At 35.3% G+C, this 18,300-nt stretch overlaps 1 protein-coding gene and 1 long non-coding RNA gene across 4 annotated transcripts in view; both read right to left on the reverse strand.

Annotated features, from left to right (window-relative positions):
- Positions 1-18,300, reverse strand: part of LOC111515458 (G-protein coupled receptor dmsr-1) — a 380,603-nt gene that overhangs the window by 33,339 nt on the left and 328,964 nt on the right. The gene's annotated exons all lie outside the window — the stretch shown is intronic.
- Positions 13,134-15,513, reverse strand: LOC141484843 (uncharacterized). Of its 2 annotated transcripts, XR_012466836.1 has the most exons (3): positions 15,048-15,513; positions 13,550-14,976; positions 13,134-13,492 (listed from the first exon to the last, which is right to left on the reverse strand). It is a non-coding gene; the product is annotated as an uncharacterized lncRNA (long non-coding RNA). The 2 variants fall into 2 exon arrangements; XR_012466835.1 differs by having other exon boundaries at positions 13,550-15,513.

Below are 18,300 nucleotides of genomic sequence, written 5' to 3' on the forward strand. Positions count from 1 at the left end.
TGAGACATGATTCCACAAAACTCTTTTCTTCTATCATAATCATCCTCGTGTAGCTCTTGAAGAATCTGAATTTCACAAGGATGAAATTTATGCATTTTCAATGCCGTTCTCGCGTGACATTCTCGTCTGTTCTGAAACTGATCGTAAGGCTCTGCATCAGATGTACTCAAATCTCTAATTTGAGCTGCTTTATTCAGTACTCTGGGGTTATTCCTTTTTTCACATACCGATCACTTACATTATAATTTGGATAAAATGTGCATCAACGTTCATTATCAATATTTCAAAGTTGTGTTACGTAATTTTTTCTTTTCCTTCTTACTTATTCCATCATCAGTTCATATGTGGGGTATTGGTGATATAATCGGGATAGGGTTATTTGCTCACATCTAGCTTTTAGACAGCAAGAGGAAGTGAGTTATACAAATGATTTATGTTCCAAGGGCGCTAACAGATTTACTATTAACCCTATATAAAGTAATAACAAGCAGATCCAAATCTATAAATTATCCACGATACAATAATGCCCCAATAAAACTCAAAATTTGGCAAATGGATATATTGACATATTTCTACACAGGGTTTGGCAATGTGCAAGGAAAACCGTAACTAATAAATAATAGCCAACCACGGAGGGGGGTTGTGCACGACAGAGAAAACTGGACAGGGTGTTTGAGACAAAGAAATCTACAACTGACTATTTCATAATGGTTTTTTAATTTTATTTCATAAACGATTCTATGACAAATTTATAAAACACTTTTATTGTCTACAACTGTATTGTGTTCACCGATCATCTAATACAATCAATTAGCATTTTGGAAGAAATTATAAAATACTAATAAAATAAAACTGTTGCGACACCATGGAATTATAAAACAACTTTGATGGTTGGGATAAAACCAAACAACAACAAAAAAAAATAAAAATTGTTAAAAATCATTTTTAATTTTCATTTTTCATTAATATTTCAATTTTAATTTTTTTGGTTGTTGTTTGCTTTTATGTTATTTCTTTGTAATTTCAGTTCTTTTGTTCAAATATAATTGTTATTTTCGGATGATCGTTTCGATATTTTTTCAGGAATTTCAAATCAATTTATATTATATTGGACAATGGAAGTACGAAATGAAGTCCTCTTAGGGGGTTGAACCAAGAGGGCTACAAATATTCTTCGAGACTATGCCCCTTGACAATAAAGTTGACCTGTTTTTCCAATTCCTCATATTGTTTACTGGAAGGAAAATATTAAGAATGAGAAGTTTTCAAATTGACACCCTGTATATTCGTCTAAAGGAGTCGGTTTGCTAGTATATTTGTGAACAAAACTTTTGAATGAAAATTTTTGATAGTGTCTACTTCACAAACGGTTCTAATACAAATATTGAAGTTCAGAAATGTTGCTTCATTGAAGAATAAGTATGGTGTAGTTTCAAAAGAGTAATTTGATTAGAGATTTCCCTCCTCGAACTCTGACTCCATTGTGAACTTTCAGGAAAGTCATATTTTACTCATCACCAAATTGAAAGTGTAACATATAACGTTTATATCAAGTCTGAAATTGATTTTCTTGGATGATGTTCAATATATCCTATTTAGCGCCAAGATCGATTCAATAAAAAAAATACAACGAAGTGATGAACGATTTCCGGCATTGAAAAACATTGAAATGAAGTATATACAAGTCGAAGTTTCCGTTTAGCAAAATTGATTGACGTTTCTTCAATATTCTCGAAATTGGGTTCGCTTCAATATAATGAATAAAAGTAGTCGTTTTTTTAACCGCGTTGGCTTTCGCGAAATTAGGTTTTTCCGAAAAAGTTGAAAAGTTTACATTCGAAAGTAACTCATTCATATTCATAAGAAACATTGATTTCACAGTATTCGCATATACAGGCCGTTATTTTTCAGCTGATCCCACTATTGCCATGTCAGAAATGATAAGACACATACGTTAGATTGAATGGACGAAACTGTTCTATTTTGAGGAACTTCAATAATCTCTTTATATAACCTAATATATAACCTTTATATAACCTAATTCGCAACGCAACGTTTCGTTCCTTAGATTTTATCATCAACTTTATTCTTCTACATACTACACTGAAAAAATTGGTTTGAGATTACACAAAACCGAAATCCCTATATTTTTTTTGTCAGAAATAAAGAATGACTAAGGAGGTAAACCGAAGTGTATCAATTATTATGGAACCAAATGTACCTCAACAACTGATGCGATAGTATCTACAATGAACAAAAATGTAACAACATTTATGAAATCAAAAAATCAAAATAATTCATTCGCACTCGCTACATAGGAGCCATCCTTGGGATAGATGTACACGTCAAATACTGTTACATTGAACAAAATATAATAAAGTGTCACAAACACTAATAGTACTTAAGAACAGACAAACATGTGTAACTCTCAGACAACAAGTAAATCAAAAATCATCATTCAGGAATTCACTGATGGAGTAAAAGGCTTTTGCACACAAAAATGTTTTTAATTCTCTTTCAAATTTTTTTATGGTCAAGTTTTTCGAGACATTGTGGAAGTTTATTGAATATCCTTATATAGTATTTCCAATACATATTGGAACAGCACAGAGAAGGAATTCCCGCCTCGACATAGGCGTCAGCATTTTATTTTTCAGTGGTAGTTTTTCAGTTACTTATTCTTACAATCGTAGCAATTGATCACTCCATGAAAAAGTTATCTCAACTGAATTTTTCCACCATGGGTAATTATGAAAAACCTCGAAATTTAAGGTGTTGATTTTCAAGTCGAAAACTCTAAAATACAATGAAAACACAAATAATCACACCAAATTCTCGTCAAACATATATTTACAAAATGATAGAGGACAACAAAATTGCTAGAAAAATCAAAATTCTTCTTCGCTATATTTGGATCTATGGAACTTTGCACATAATATTTGTTCTCTTCTTTTATAACGTGGGCCACACAGTTCTTCCACACATTACTATCACCTACTTCATTCAAGCACCACAGCATTCAAAGTCGGTGACTGATTACATTTCCGCAAGCTTTCTTTCATTGTGGCCCAAATCATTTCAATTGGATTGAACACACAATAGTATGAAGGCAAACGTAAGAGAATATGACCAAGTGTTTGACACATCGAATTGATAATTTTCTTTTTTTTGAATTTACGTAATATGCCAGTAATACCTTTTTCTTTGGAATCTTTTCGGATATTTCCATGTCATGGTTTAGCATGAAATCAACAATATCTGCTTTTTTGTGTTATTGTTTGGTATTTTAGTCAATAACCGAGAATGATACGGAGCGTTATCCTTGACAGAAGCTGCTCACTGAACAAGGTTTCGAATAAATCCGTAGTCATATCTTCGTGGTAATCAGCAGACGAGTCTTTTATAGTTTTGGCCTACAGAAGCAAAGCATTAGGTACGAAACCACTTTCATTCCCGGCATGCAAAATTATAACATGTTTTCCCCTTGAAGAAGGTGTGTTCAAAGCACAATACGTGGTTCAGTCTACCCAGCCATATTTGACAACATCATGGGTGTCGTCGAGGTAGATTATATGTCTGCTGGATTCTCGGTAGCTTTTCATTAGCCTCAAATATTCTTGTCGGAGTTGAACGATGCGTGTCGATTCCATTATGACCATCCGATTGTTCAATTTTTTATGTTTTAAAACACAAGACAATAAGACACCTCGTAGAGTTTCTAAAGATTTGTAATTGTAATCGGGATAGTCGAGTAATTCATACCAAATCATTGCCAAGGTTGGAACTTGATTTTTTTGGTATATACCATGAATTGTTCGCCGAATCACATCTTTTGTAACACCATCAACGTTTGCGAATTTTTTATTCATTTGTTTTCGTTTCATTGCATGGTCAATGACATCCCCTATTTCAATGACTCGAAGAACGAGATAGTTTCGTTAACTCGCATATTCTATTCACAATAGCATTCTGTGAAGTGTGACAGTTTTCCTTCTTCAAGCATTCATGAATATTCAAAATTACTCGCTGAACTTGAACATGTAGATCCTTATTTTCAAATTCCGGATCCCTGTCGATTGACACAGATTCCTCACACGTAATGTTATCATTTATTTCAAAAGGTCTCCAGAAAGCCATATTGATGAAAGTACCCAAAAGCACTGAGATTTTCACAAATATCGGTTTAAACGATGAGATTGAAACCTTTGGTGTATTCAGTCAGTCTAGCTAGCCGAGCCTTCATTCGTCAACTACATTTGATAGCACGTTTACTAACTATCTGGGAGACTAGGGGCCTAAGGCAAGAAATGTTTATGACTGTACCAGGGACGCTTTGGACATGAAAGCACTGGTAGTATATACATTTCCCATTTGCCGGGCAGTGATTATGAACACCCCTCGTAGTGCTCTTATTTTTTTTGCCGTTCCAATTGGGAATGGATAGACTATACCTACGTAGTCTGGAGATCTTTCAAATGTCTTCAAATTATGCTTTGTAACTGAAAGTGCATCCGCGTTTCTTGTAGGAAATGAATGGTAATCTGAGTTTATGTGAATTTTTTAATGTGTTGCTTTACATATATTGATAATTTATACAGATATATACTTTGAAAAAGCGACTTTACAGCTTTTTCTATTTTTCATATTAAAAATGAACACTCTTCCAGAATTTTCACAATGCCCCTATAAAATAACATTATATGCCAAATGGAAGTAAATCAATGCATACTAAGAGCCATCTGATTCACCGTAGACTTCAGTTTCAAAATTCCATAGAATCCTGAGCTCAATTTCTTGTAAACATGCTGCAGTTGGTCACTCCATGTTGAATACTGATCTGAATAAGCCCCAAGAAATGTGTATCGGTACTAGTTGATACAACATACATAGTTATGTTAATGTGAATTTCTCGGCATTTGAAATTGATACATATGGTTTTATTCAAGTTCAAGATGAGATTATTTCTATTAAACCAATTTTCAAATGAATATATAATGTGTGTAATAGCATTTTGAAGTGCCTCTGGTGTTTGCGCTGTAACTACTACTGAGGAGTCGTCTGCAAACATCGTGACAGATCCAGGTGATAAGAACTCAGGCATATCGTTTATAAATATGATGAACATTAGTGGTCCCAGTACAGACCCCTGAGGCACCCCAATATCAATCGGCATATACTCAGAACAACAGTTTTCAACTTTAACATATGATTCTCTATTAACTAGGTATGACTGCATAAGTTCAAGCATATTTCCTCTGATTCCATTCGTGCACAGTTTTTGTAAAATAAAATCAAATTGTAGACTATCGAAGGCGCGTAAAAGATCAAAGAAGATACCGGATACATATTATCCTGAGTCAATACCTTTATAGACATGACTCATGAAATTGCACACGGCATCCTCTGTCGACCTTCTCGCACGAAATCCATATTGGAGAGAAGAAAGAACTCTGTTATTGCCTAAAAAATGAAATTTTCTATTGTGATACGTTCGCTCAAAAATTTTTGAAAGAACATTTGAGACAGTGACTTGTCTATAGTTTTCTAAGTTGACGCGATCTGATTTTTTGTGTATGGGTATTGTCTTTCTTATTTTTAGACACTGCGGAAACGTACAAGTTTCAAAACTCAGATTGATGAGATGAGTTAAAACGTCACAGATGGATTCTTTAACAGCTTTCAAAATGTTTACACTTATGTTGTCATCACCAAGTGGATGAGAGTTGTATAGTAACTTAAAGAGGTGGTGATACCGAAATGATGACATTAGTCTATTTCTAGGTTAGTTACTAGTGACATTTCAGAAAAAAGAGGTTGGTATTTGCCGCCGCCTACTATTTCAAATATTCATCTTATCTTAATACACCACCAAAAACCAATTTACGATCTGAAGAATGCAGGCAAAAACATTTGAATTACTTTAGGAATATTGACAGCATCAGTCGTACCAACTAAGGCATCTACCTTAAAAACGTAAAATACATAAATATATAACCAAAAAGCAGCTCTGTACATTTTTTAATATTTTTATTGGAAAATTGTTGATTGAACGTGAGTTCACTCAAAATTTTTTTCAAAATCGCCGGGTGCCCTCATGAGAAATATTTACCTTTCTGGTTTCACATGATATTCTTAGTATTGATAAAGTGACATGTTATTGATTCAGGATTTGTGGAATACTGAAAATTTAAGAACAAAGAAGTGATCATCTAATCAAACATTCTGTTCTTTAAAAGATGCAGAGAACATCACACAAAATAATTGAAAGCGAGAAAAACGGGGTGGAATAAATGACCCGGAAAAACTTTCATTCTTGAATATTTCCGTAGAGTTTGGAATTATTATGTGGGAAAATTTCCAGGCTTGCTAGCTCTGACTGAGCTCCCACGAAATTTGTGCCATTGCGAGAAAGTTATTCACAGAGTTTTCCCCTGCATGACACAAAACTCCTGAATGGCATATGATAGAATCGGCCGATACTTATAATAATAATAATAATAATAATAATAATAATAATTTTTATTGTGCAAAAACAGGTTTTATACACAAAATGAAAAGGGTTAGCCGGAGGCTATCTTCCACCCGTCCCATAATTAGGAAAAAAAAAATAAGCATACAGTAAGAAAGACTACCTATAACAATAACAATTACAATAGACACAAAAATAATATAAAACAAACTATTATGAGATTATAAAGATAACATAAAAGATTACAATCGTTTTTGAACATCTAAGAAATTAATTTTCAAAGTACTTTTGAATTGATATATAGACAAATGCATATACGGTAATAAATTATTTAGATACTTTGGTGCAAAGTAAGAAAAACATCCCTCAAATTTGGTGGTAACATGATATGGAATGGTAAATGTATCTTTTCTTAAATTGATAGAATGATTATCAGATCGCTTACTAAGTAATCTGAACAAGTAATTAGGAGTTTTGCTTTCCAATAGTTTATATAAGAATACAGATATGAGATAACGAATTCTAAACTCAATATTCAGCTGATCTAATTTCAATAAATATGGAGTTACATGATTACGGTAGTTTATGCAGCACACAAATATCATACAAGCATTTTGTATACGTTGAAGTTTGTGTTTATTATAGTCTGGTAAGAACTTGTAATACACTGAGCTGCAATATTCAATATGGGGATAAATCAATGATTGAACTAATTTCAGCTTTGTTTCTTGAGACAGCTGGAACTTAAACTTGTATAAGGATTTCAGTTTAAAAAAACAAGTTTTGTAAATGTGTTTAACGTGCTCGTTGAACGAGAGATTGTTATCAATATATACCCCTAAATTTTTTGCTGAACTCACCCAGTCAATCGGTTCATTGTCAAGAAAAAGATGAAAATTTGTTTCAACTTCATTTCTTTGTAGATCAGATCCCAAACATAGGGCTACTGTTTTATTTGGATTAATTCGAAGGCCATGAAGGCCATACTTGATGAAAATCCATAACTAACTTATTCTAAAAACACTTCATTGTGTGACTTTCACTAGACAGTTTTACAAAAACGCGTGTTTCGCCATACAATGGCTTTCTCAGGCATGTCTTAATAAGTATAATAAGACAATAATAAGACACGCCGAGGAAGCCATTGTATGGCGAAACACATGTTACGTTTCTGTAAAACTGTCTAGTGAAAATCATACAATGAAGTGTTTTTAGAATATGTTACTCCTGAATGGCGTTTAAAAAAAATCACTTGTGAGGTCAGATAATTTTTCAACATGTATAATTCTAGGTACGAAACACACGGAACAGCAAGTGTGAGCTTTTGTAATATTTCAACCCTTTTTCTACCCATCTTCAACTCTGTATGTTCCTACGTAGTCAGTGTCGTGCCGGAGATATGAAAAGGATATTTAGATAGGACTTGTTGAAAAACTACACATGAGTGAAGCAAAACCCAGATGTGTCCATTGTCCTACATGTACAAAATGGTAAAGGCTTTCGCGGCCAAGGTTTTCAGTATCACCATTTTTTGGGTTTGAAGACTGCGTATTTATGTCGACTACCTATGTATTCTGGTGAGCTAATACCTGTACCTGGATTAGGTAAATTGTCAATAATATCCCTTGACATCTTTCCACCTGCCGTCATATTGTTTGCTATTCCTGAACTTCTTAGAATGGGATTCCATATTCGATTGAGATTCACAGCTTTTCATTTTCTGTTGCAAGCATCCGTATGATTGTGGATTTTTATTGCCTCTCGAACTAATCAGCTACGGTATTTCAACAAGTTATATATTATACTTTTAGGTATTGGTCCACCATTGTTATTCATATCACTATGTTTACTTATTTCTACATAATCGTAGGCATCTAGATGTCTGTAGTTGTCAATTTGTCTAACTGATCTCAATGAACAAAAGTCTATGGAAGTCTATATTTTTCATCGCATTCCTTATTGGACTTTGTCCTTTGGATTTTCTAGGAAATCCAAAGTACGAAGTCAAGAATTCGAAAACGTCTGGAATTTCGTGAATTACAGACTTCTCCAAATTCTTAAAAACAATTTAGACGCAGGTACCTAGCAGAGGTATCAATGGTATGAATGAGAATAACATTGAATGTATACTTAGCCTATTCCTCCTCTTGAAGGTGATCACCAAAAACTCCAAACAGTGCATCACAACTATTAGTAAGGTAACGAATAATTTGAGGTTGACAAAAATGAAAATTTGCGGAATCCTTGAGACGGCTGAACACGGTGGTACCTTAACAAGATAAGTAATCTTTTTCAGATTTTGCATGAATGTAAAATGAAATTGTTTAGGTTTCCGCTTTTCCAAAAAAGCAGAGCACATACTTTGTGCCCACCCCGCTGGGGACAGAATAAAGTTTTCAGACTTTAACAGAAATGTACTCTCATCATCTGACCTGAAAGACCACTCACCGTACAAACTAATCGGCTTCGTTAAGAATCAGAGTTTATTTGGTCGAGTGGGAATAGGTGTGAGCCTATGACAAAGTATGATATGAATTTGGGAGCCTTATATTTCCTATGTTCCATTTCTAGAATTTTTCATCATTCATATTATAATGAATTGCGTACTTGAAATAATGTTTTTCCAAGATTACGTAAGAATGATACACGAAAAAAATTGCATCTTTCAGAATTGCGATTAATTTGAACTGGACTATAAACCAACAGAGAGTCTGCACCAGCATCATACCCAGTTATTATTGTCAATATGAAGACAAATTAATAACCATATTGTCATATTTACTCAACAAATAATCTTATCTAATACAACGCGTACTTTGATATTCATCAGATTATAATATTATATATGTCTCAAACTTCATGCATAATAAAATATCGTTTCACTTACACTGAATAGTTTGACCGCTGAATGATTTCAAACTGAAACTTTTTGTTGTATCGAAAATGTTCTTCAACAATGACGAAATCCAAAATGATTTATTCATTTATTAACAATAAATGTTCTGGAATAATTATATTGCTACCTTCATAATGATGATATTAGTAATCTATTTCCAAACAAAGTATAAATTACAATGACATATTACTTACATCACATGACAATATCTAGTGTCTTGTCCGTTCACGACCTTAGCATTAAAAAAAGGAATTTTCTACAGCGGTTGCATAAATTTTCTGATCTTGTCAGGTTTAGGAGCAAAACAACTTTGGCTGATACTCCGCCTATCTCCTTCATACTGTGAGTTGTTTTCTCTTTCCTCTATTTGTCGGTTTCAATTGTACTTTCCGGGTGAATAAAAACGTATTTTTATTATAATAACTCGTTTATTTTCATGAACAGAGTGGTTCAAAATCATATTTGCTACAATTTTGATCACCATCTGTTTTTCCGTAGGATCGACAGTTTTCGATTTATACCCGAGAAAAAGAGGAAGTAAAACCTTGTCATTGTATTATCACGTTCATTTTCAACTCATATACATGAACTCATATATGTTGAGTTACTTACTTCAGCACCCAAAAAACTGGAAACATTTAAAGTTATCAGGGACTTTCGAAATTTTTCTATAGACGATTTCTATTCAGATATCCGGCATGCTCCGTTCCCTTCGATTTACGATCTGAATTTCACCACTCTAGCATGTAAAAATGAAAAAAGAGATTATTTTCAACATACGATGCGAACAAATGGTGTGAACAAAGTCTGGAAAGAACTAGGTTTACTTAATATAAATAAAAAAAAAATACTGATATTCCAGAAGAACTTAAGAAGCCTGATGAAGTTAATAACTTTTTCGTGAATTCAAATCCCAACTTGGTAATGCATCCTAAAATTCTGAAATTTTACAAAAATGATAAAAGGCAGAAGATTCTTGAGTTTTCCTTCCAACAAATAAGCGAAATTGATATACAAAAAATCATATACACTATAAAAAGTAATGCTCAAGGCTCCAATGGCATAAATATCAGATTATTGATTATGTGTTGTCCTTTCATAGTACCTTACATAACACACATAATAAATTTCTGCATTAAAACAGGTGATTATCCAAATTGTTGGAAGGAAGCCCTGGTAATACATTTTGCAAAAAAAAGTAATCCAGAAAGCTTCAAAGATTTGCGTCCAATTAGCATTTTGCCAGCTGTTTCTAAGTTATTTGAAAGAGTGCTTCACAACCAACTTTCTGAATTTGTTTCAACTAAAAACCTTCTACCAGAAACACAATCGGGCTTCCGCCCATCTCATAGCTGTGAAACGACAATTTTGAACATTACAGATGATGCTTTCAGCGCAGTTGACCATAAAAAAGCTACCGCACTTGTTATGCTTGATTTTTCGAAAGCTTTCGATACGATAAATCACCTCACTATGAATCCATTGGTTTGTCAAATATCGCGGTTCAACTTTTTGAAAACTATTTGAGCGAGCGAGTGCAAAGAATTAAACTAGATAATATAGTATCCAGTCCATTGAAGATAAATCGCGGTGTTCCACAAGGCTCGATTTTAGGTTCTCTTCTATTTATATTATATACCTCAAACTTTGTGAACGTAATCAAATACTCCAAAATAAACCTATACGCTGATGATACACAATTACATCTTTCATTCCACCCTTCGGACAAGATTACTGCAATGCAGATGCTAAATGAAGACATAGCCTAAGTGATTTCTACCTCTGCGCAGCATTGTCTTCAAATCAATGCTAGTAAAAGTTCAGTTTTGGTCTTTGGGGCTGAGAGATAACTGAATGGCTTTCAATTAACTGTAGACAAGGATGTGGTTGCACCGACTGAACATGCAAAAAATTCAGGTATTAACCTTGATTCTAACTTGAAATTCAAACATCACATCAATAAATGCATCAGTATTGCCTATATGTACATCAAACAAATTTATACCAACAGACAATGTCTCAACAAAAAAGTGAAAACTATACTCTGTGAATCTCTTGTATAATCCAGATAGTCTATGGGCCATCCATTGATTATGAAGATAAACGTAGAATTCAGGTTGTTCAAAACAATTGTCTACGTCTAATACACGGCATCAAACGTGGCCACATATATCTCATAAACTCAAAAATACCAACTGGCTCAATATGGCAAAACGGCAATCATTACATGCTGCTTGTCTACATCATAAAATTATCACTGAAAAAGCTCCCAAATATTTATACAAAAAATTGACATACCGTTCAGATGTCCACAATATCAACATTCGTTACAGGGGAAGACTTACATCTCCCATTACATTGGTGCAACCAATTGATTTTCAGCCTTTCCCGTTTATTTATTGTATCATTATGGGAATAAAGACCTACTATTATTATTATTACTATTAAATTTTCAAGATAAATTGTGATGCACAAATATACATAAAATCAAATTTCGTACAATTTTGTTTTCCATCAATTTTTTCGTTGAATAGTTGTTTTTTGATTTACACTCGAGAAGAGTGGGAAAATTTTTGTTCATTGAATAGTACCTCACCCACTAGATGGAGTGACATTTTGTTGTTAGCTCCAACTTAGGAGGAGGAATGAAATACTCTGAAAGAATTTCGATTTTCAGTTATAGAATATCATGGAATTCAGGTCGATGATGGCCACTATCTTGCACTGATGAGTGGCTAATGAGCCCGAAACCGGTCTGCAAGTGTGCCCGTTCCAAAATTGAAGGTCGACTCTTTCAGTTGCATTGCTAATTGCATATGCAGGAAATTTTCTGTGAAGATTCCTGCACTGATGCCTGTCGGAAATAATCCAACGCCCTTCGTGGTATTAGCCAGGGGAGTAGTTGTTTTCTGATAGGCGTCAGTCCATTCAACCTACTCTGTAGGTATATCCGAGACGGGATTGAACAGTTAAAATTCATTTTTTTGGAAATCTCCTTCAAACATAAAAATTGTTACTATCAAAGTTGTTTGGGATTTCCTATAGTTTAGATTCTACTGCACCAATTGCTGAAGTGAACTTATCATTTGGAAAATATCCGTAGAATGTTTTCGAGAGTATCGATGTTAATTATCATTTCAGTTAGGCATAAATACACTCGTACTTAGTCCTCGTCGATTAGGCTCGTTGTTGAGGCTCGTTGATGAGGCTCGATAATGAGGCTCGGGATCATTTTCGCAATAAAAGTATCGAGAGAAACAAAGGGACAAGGAACGAGACTACACAGTCAAAATTATAGTAAATTCAATTTCATACAACTCTTTGTTCATCACAATTTTTTCCGTAAAATTAAAAAGAAACGAGTTGTTCAATGGATAAAGATTCATCCCCTCCTGTAGGGGGTGAAAAATATCGATTCTATGAAAAAATTGACTTCAATCAAAATTGTAGAAAATTCAATTTCAAACAACTTTTAGTATGACTATTTTTCGTGTGAATTCGAAACTGAACGAGCTATGCAATAAACAAAAATTAACCAATTAATTTAAGATGGCGGATGTCGCAACGGGTCTGGAACCCCAGGAACTCAAATTCACACTACCAGTGACCTTCCCAAAATAAAAAATGAAGAAAAAAAATGTGTTGTAAAGTCCTAACCCTTTCTGTCCCGGGCCTTAATTTACATGTTGGTCCCTCAGTCCCAGAGGTTTTTTCATGTTTAGAGTCCCATTGCCTTATATATACGTCGCATATATATAAACAAATAAATGACCGAAGAATGTTTTTTTAATGAGAAAAATATATTTTTTAACAAACCTAAACGTTTTCTGTTTAGAAATACTCATCAGAGAGCAAAACCAACTTGAAAAAATCTAACTAACTTTAAAAAATAATGTAAAAAATTAACATTATGTGATACTCCTCAAAACACGGTACTACGCAAAGACCAACTCCGCATCTTGCACACTTGTATCTTGATTCGCTTCTTTTTTCTGGCCACTTCTGTGTCTACAAACGACACATCGCTTCACTTTGTTATCAGGAACTGGACTAGGAAAATGTCGCCCTTTGAGCCTTTGAGGATTCTTGGTCAAAGGGTTTATACTTCTGTTTTTTCATGTTTATATCTGAAACAAGATGAAGAAATAAGTGCAGAATGAAAAAAATAATTATTACAAACTAACCCATCAAAAAGGGCTGCTATAATGGTAAGTTGATAATCTGCAAGCGGTAGCCTTGCTGAAGATTGGGTCAAATAGAGTGCATGTGCGTTGAGAAGAGAAAGATCAACCATGTGGAAGAATAGCTTTTCATACCATTCTATGGACTTTCTTACACATTCCGTGGAGGTCAACATCATATCTGATCGATCTATTGGGTTCTTTGGTCTTGAAATCGCCTTTGTCTAACGCTACTATGCAAACTTCATGAAAAGTAGTTAGCATCATAACATCACGCCTATCCTTCCATTTCACGCAAAGCAGATTTTCGGCACATATCGAGATAGACTCTCCTTTAGATAATTTCTGAGTTAAATTGGGCATCTCTTTACGATTAGGATGGACTGTCCCGCAGGAAGTAGTCTTATGTTTATGCAGATATGTACACAAAGTAGGTCTAGTGTACCAGTTGTCTGTGTACAGGTTATGGCCTTTGTTCAGATATGGATCCATAAGATTTGCTACTACTGAGCCTGATATTCCAAGATCTTGGAACAGAGTAATATCTGTCGATTTTCCAGTATAGACAATAATACCTCATACATAGCCTGTCTCGCAGTCACATATTAGAAAAAGTTTCATTCCAAAACGAAGGCGTTTGGTCTTTATATACTATTTGAATCTCAAACGCCCCTTGTAAATAACTAAGCTCTGGTCGATAGCAAGATTTTTGAATGGAGTGAAGTACTTTTGGAACCGAGATGTAATTTTATTAAGCACTGATCAGTTTGAGAAAAGAATCACCTTCTTTTAGGTCAGCATTATCTGAAAAGTGTAACAAGCCAAGGATTGCTTGGAAACGATTTCTAGACATTATTTCGGAAAATAATGGTGTATGAAGCAATTTATCAGTTGACCAGTTTTCTCTAACTTTATTTTTTTCATGTCGTGAGGCTAGCAACATAACACCCAAAAACACGTAAAAGTCGTTGATATCAGTTTCGCTCCATTTCTTTTTTTTATTTGCATAAACCTCGGAAGCATATTTGTTAGTTTCAGAGACAATAATCTCAACTATCTCTGTGTCCATAAATAAAAGAAAATAACTTAAAGCATCCGACTTATTTTCTATGGAGTCCAAGTGTTCCGGTCTCTCTATCATCAAAATCATGCACTACGGGAATAAACGGAGTTTTGTTCCATTTCAGAACCAAATTTTGTTTTAGGGCCGAATTATCTTGAATAACTTCAGATGACTTATTATTTGTATTTCTGTCTTGACCATCAACAGGATTTTCTTCGTCAGATGAGCCATTATTGCTATTTTCGAACTCATCAAATATAACTTCATTTATATTTCCCGTGTTAGGAATCACACGTTACAAGGTAAGACCCCCTTAATCCTTAGAAGTTTCGACTTCTGAGGGTTGTCGTTCGTAGGGGTGCGACAGCTGGTTAACGGAAAAACAGATTTTAAACAGATTTATCTCATCATCTTCATCTGAATTGGGATTATACTCACTGCCACTAGAGACATATGGTCCTTCATCAGAGTCTAGAGCTTCCAAAACATCGTCATATTCCTGTTTTGATAGCCCACAAAAGTTTTCTACATTCTTATACCTTTTACGCTTAGAACCACGTGCTTTACTCATATCGCGCGCACGATTGCGAATGTCGTGCTCGAAATGCTTTTCAAAACTGAATTTTGAAGTACCTAGTTCAACACGCCAAATCGTTCTACCGAACTTCACCTTCGACCTATGCATGTAACAGCGTTGCCACCAGTGCTACAATATAGAATTTATCTTCAATATGTGAACAAATACACACATCGGAAAAGTCTAGGGATATTTTTAAAAATGGCAATATTTTTTTTAGATCGCTTTAGGGAAAAAAAGTTGACGGGTGATTATTAAACGAATGTAACTTACAACAAAATTTATTAAATGGTCAAAAATACTGAGTGCGCATATAAGCAAAACTTAAAAAAAAAATATGGCTCTTCTCTGGCACCCCGAAAAAAAATCATAATACAAAAAAAATTGGAATCAGCACAAAGTATGGCCTCCACGCTGGTTTATTACGGCCCTACATCTATCGTGCATCGACAAAATGAGATTGTCAATGTCTTGTTGAGGTACATCGCCCATTCAGCGATTAAAAGCTCTCTCAATTGAAACGTTGTTTAAATGTTCCCCATATGCGGAGTAATTCTTCGTTGAAGCATGTCCCACACATGCTCGATGGGATTCAGGTCCGGTGATTGTGCTGGCCATGGCAATACATCAACTCCTTCGTTGGTGAGCCAGTCAGTCACTAGAAGCGCGACATGTGGACGAGCATTATCGTGCATTAGGTGGAAGTTTTCACCAACAGCACCAGCAAACGGACGGACGATAGGTAGAAGAATGGTGTCGAGGTACTGTCGAGCTGTGAGGGAGCGATTTGGAAAAACGAGATCGGTTCTGCCACCGATCATGATTCCGCCCCATAGCATTACTGTACCAACTCTGTATGTGTGGACTTCCTGGACGTGTCTCAAACGTTCATTATTTCCAGGTCGTCTCCACAGTCTTACTCGACGAGAATCTGGATGAAATCCAAATCTGGATTCGTCTGTAAACAAAACTGTGGCCCAATCATTTGCATCCCAGTTTTGATGTTCTTGACACCACTCTAATCTTCTACCGCGATTGCCTCCTGACAAAGGTGGACATCTAAGTGGCCTTCTGTTGTGGAGATCTGCTTCATGCAGTCGATTTCTGACAGTATCACGACCAATGGTTACCTGATACGTCTGCTGCAACACGTTAACCAACTCAGGTGCTGTGATTGTCGGTTGTCTTCTTGCGGTTAAGAGAAAAAATCGGTCTTGAACTGCAGTTGTAGCGCGTCCTCGCCCTGAATGTTGTTCGGCTGGACTGCCAGTTTCACGGAAACGCCGCCACAATCGACTGATAACACTTTGGGAGACCCCCAAACGAAGAGCTACATCATTTTGTCGCATGCCACCTTGAAGAAGCCCTACAGCTCTATTCATCTCAGCCAATGGTAAGTGATGGCGTTCCATGTTAAAGCACAATATTTCTAGTTTAATTGCTGAGCAAGAACTGCATAGAATGTACAAACTCGACACTTTCAGATCATTCATTTTATCCGAAAACCTACAGTTTGTAAAAAACTTGATAAAAGATTAGTTACCGTTTTTGCAGGCTTTGTTCAACCCATAGAAATCTACAGGGTGGTCGAGTGTACCAATTTAATCGAAATTAAACGACCTCATGCATTTATTTTTATGATATTTATTATGTTATCAAAATATCCCTAGACTTCTCCAATGGGTCCGCATGACCTGTCTTAGGTGCCAATATTTTGCGGCTTTGGGACCAATGATCTAACATTTTTGGACATATTTCTACGGCATTGGGACACCAACGGGTCTAATATTTTATAAGTAAGGCATATTTTCGGCTTTGGTAAATTGAGACCATAGCACCTTGAACATATACAGTGTGTCAATTTGAAAACTTCCCACCCTCAATATCTCCCTTCCAGTACATAATATGAAAAAATGGTCAGACAGGTCAACTTTATTTGCAAGGGGGACACTCTGAATGAATATTTTCAACCCTCGGGGTTCAACCCCCTAGGAGGGGTGGATGTTACCCTCAGAATTTCAAATGGAAAGGGGGGTCAAGTGGCACATCATTTTGAAGGGCATTCAATTCTCTTGCCAATGATACCTTTTTCATTAGTTTTTGATGAGCAGTTTTTGAACAATAACGTTCCAAACGAACGGTGATTAGAAGTGAATAAGAATAAATGATTAAAACTCGCCCGCACTAGATGTTTGGTATTCAGGTTGGTATTCAAAACAAATGATTGTAATGGACTATTGGAAAAGGTGAGCATCGTACTAGGTAGCATCGTTCCAACCCTTGAGTAATATTCGAATTCGTGGATGTGAGAGGAATGTAGAACTACTTAGTTAACGAAATACGCATCGAGTGCAAACAAAAAATACTAAATTGCAAAAAACAAATTTCAACCATCTTGTTACGCTTTATCTGATAATATGTTCAAAATGTTGTCCATTCTGCTCTAAACAGTAATACAGTCTGTTTTCGAACTCCTCTCGAACATTTTGGAAAACTTCATCATTAATTGACCGGCATGCTGCTGTAATTCGTCCTTTGAGGTCATCCATATCAGTGGGCTGTGTTTTATTAACGACAGATTTGAGATATCCCCAAAGAAAAAAATCTAATGGAGTCAAATCCGGTGATCTCGGTGGCCACTCAATTGATCCCCTTCTGCCAATCCATCTCTCCCGGAATCGCTCGTTCAACCATTGTCGGACGGGGCGAAAATAATGAGGTGGCGCACCGTCCTGTTGGAAATGTAACAAATCTTCCTGCAACAGTAAATTACCGTGTGCATCAATTTGAGTTTCGAGCTCGTGAGTTATAAGTGGATCGATAGGTGCTTGAAGCATATCTAGGTACAGATCACCATTCAAGTTTTCTTCAAAAAATAAAGGTCCGATAATGGCATTTCCAAGAATACCAGCCCAAACATTAACTTTTTGTGGGTGTTGTGTATGTCCTTCTCGAAAATTGTGAGGGTTTTCGTCACTCCAATAGCGACAATTTTGCCTATTAACATTGCCATTCAGGAAAAATGAACATTCATCACTGAAACAGATATTGAACAGAAGATTAGGTAAAGCATTGATTCGAAGAGTCATGATTTCACAGAATTCTATTCTTCTG

This window comes from Leptinotarsa decemlineata, unplaced genomic scaffold (genome assembly GCF_025532065.1).
Source record: "Leptinotarsa decemlineata unplaced genomic scaffold, Ldec_3_MD MMD2_tig00026294_RagTag_RagTag, whole genome shotgun sequence".
NCBI lineage: Eukaryota > Metazoa > Arthropoda > Insecta > Coleoptera > Chrysomelidae > Leptinotarsa > Leptinotarsa decemlineata.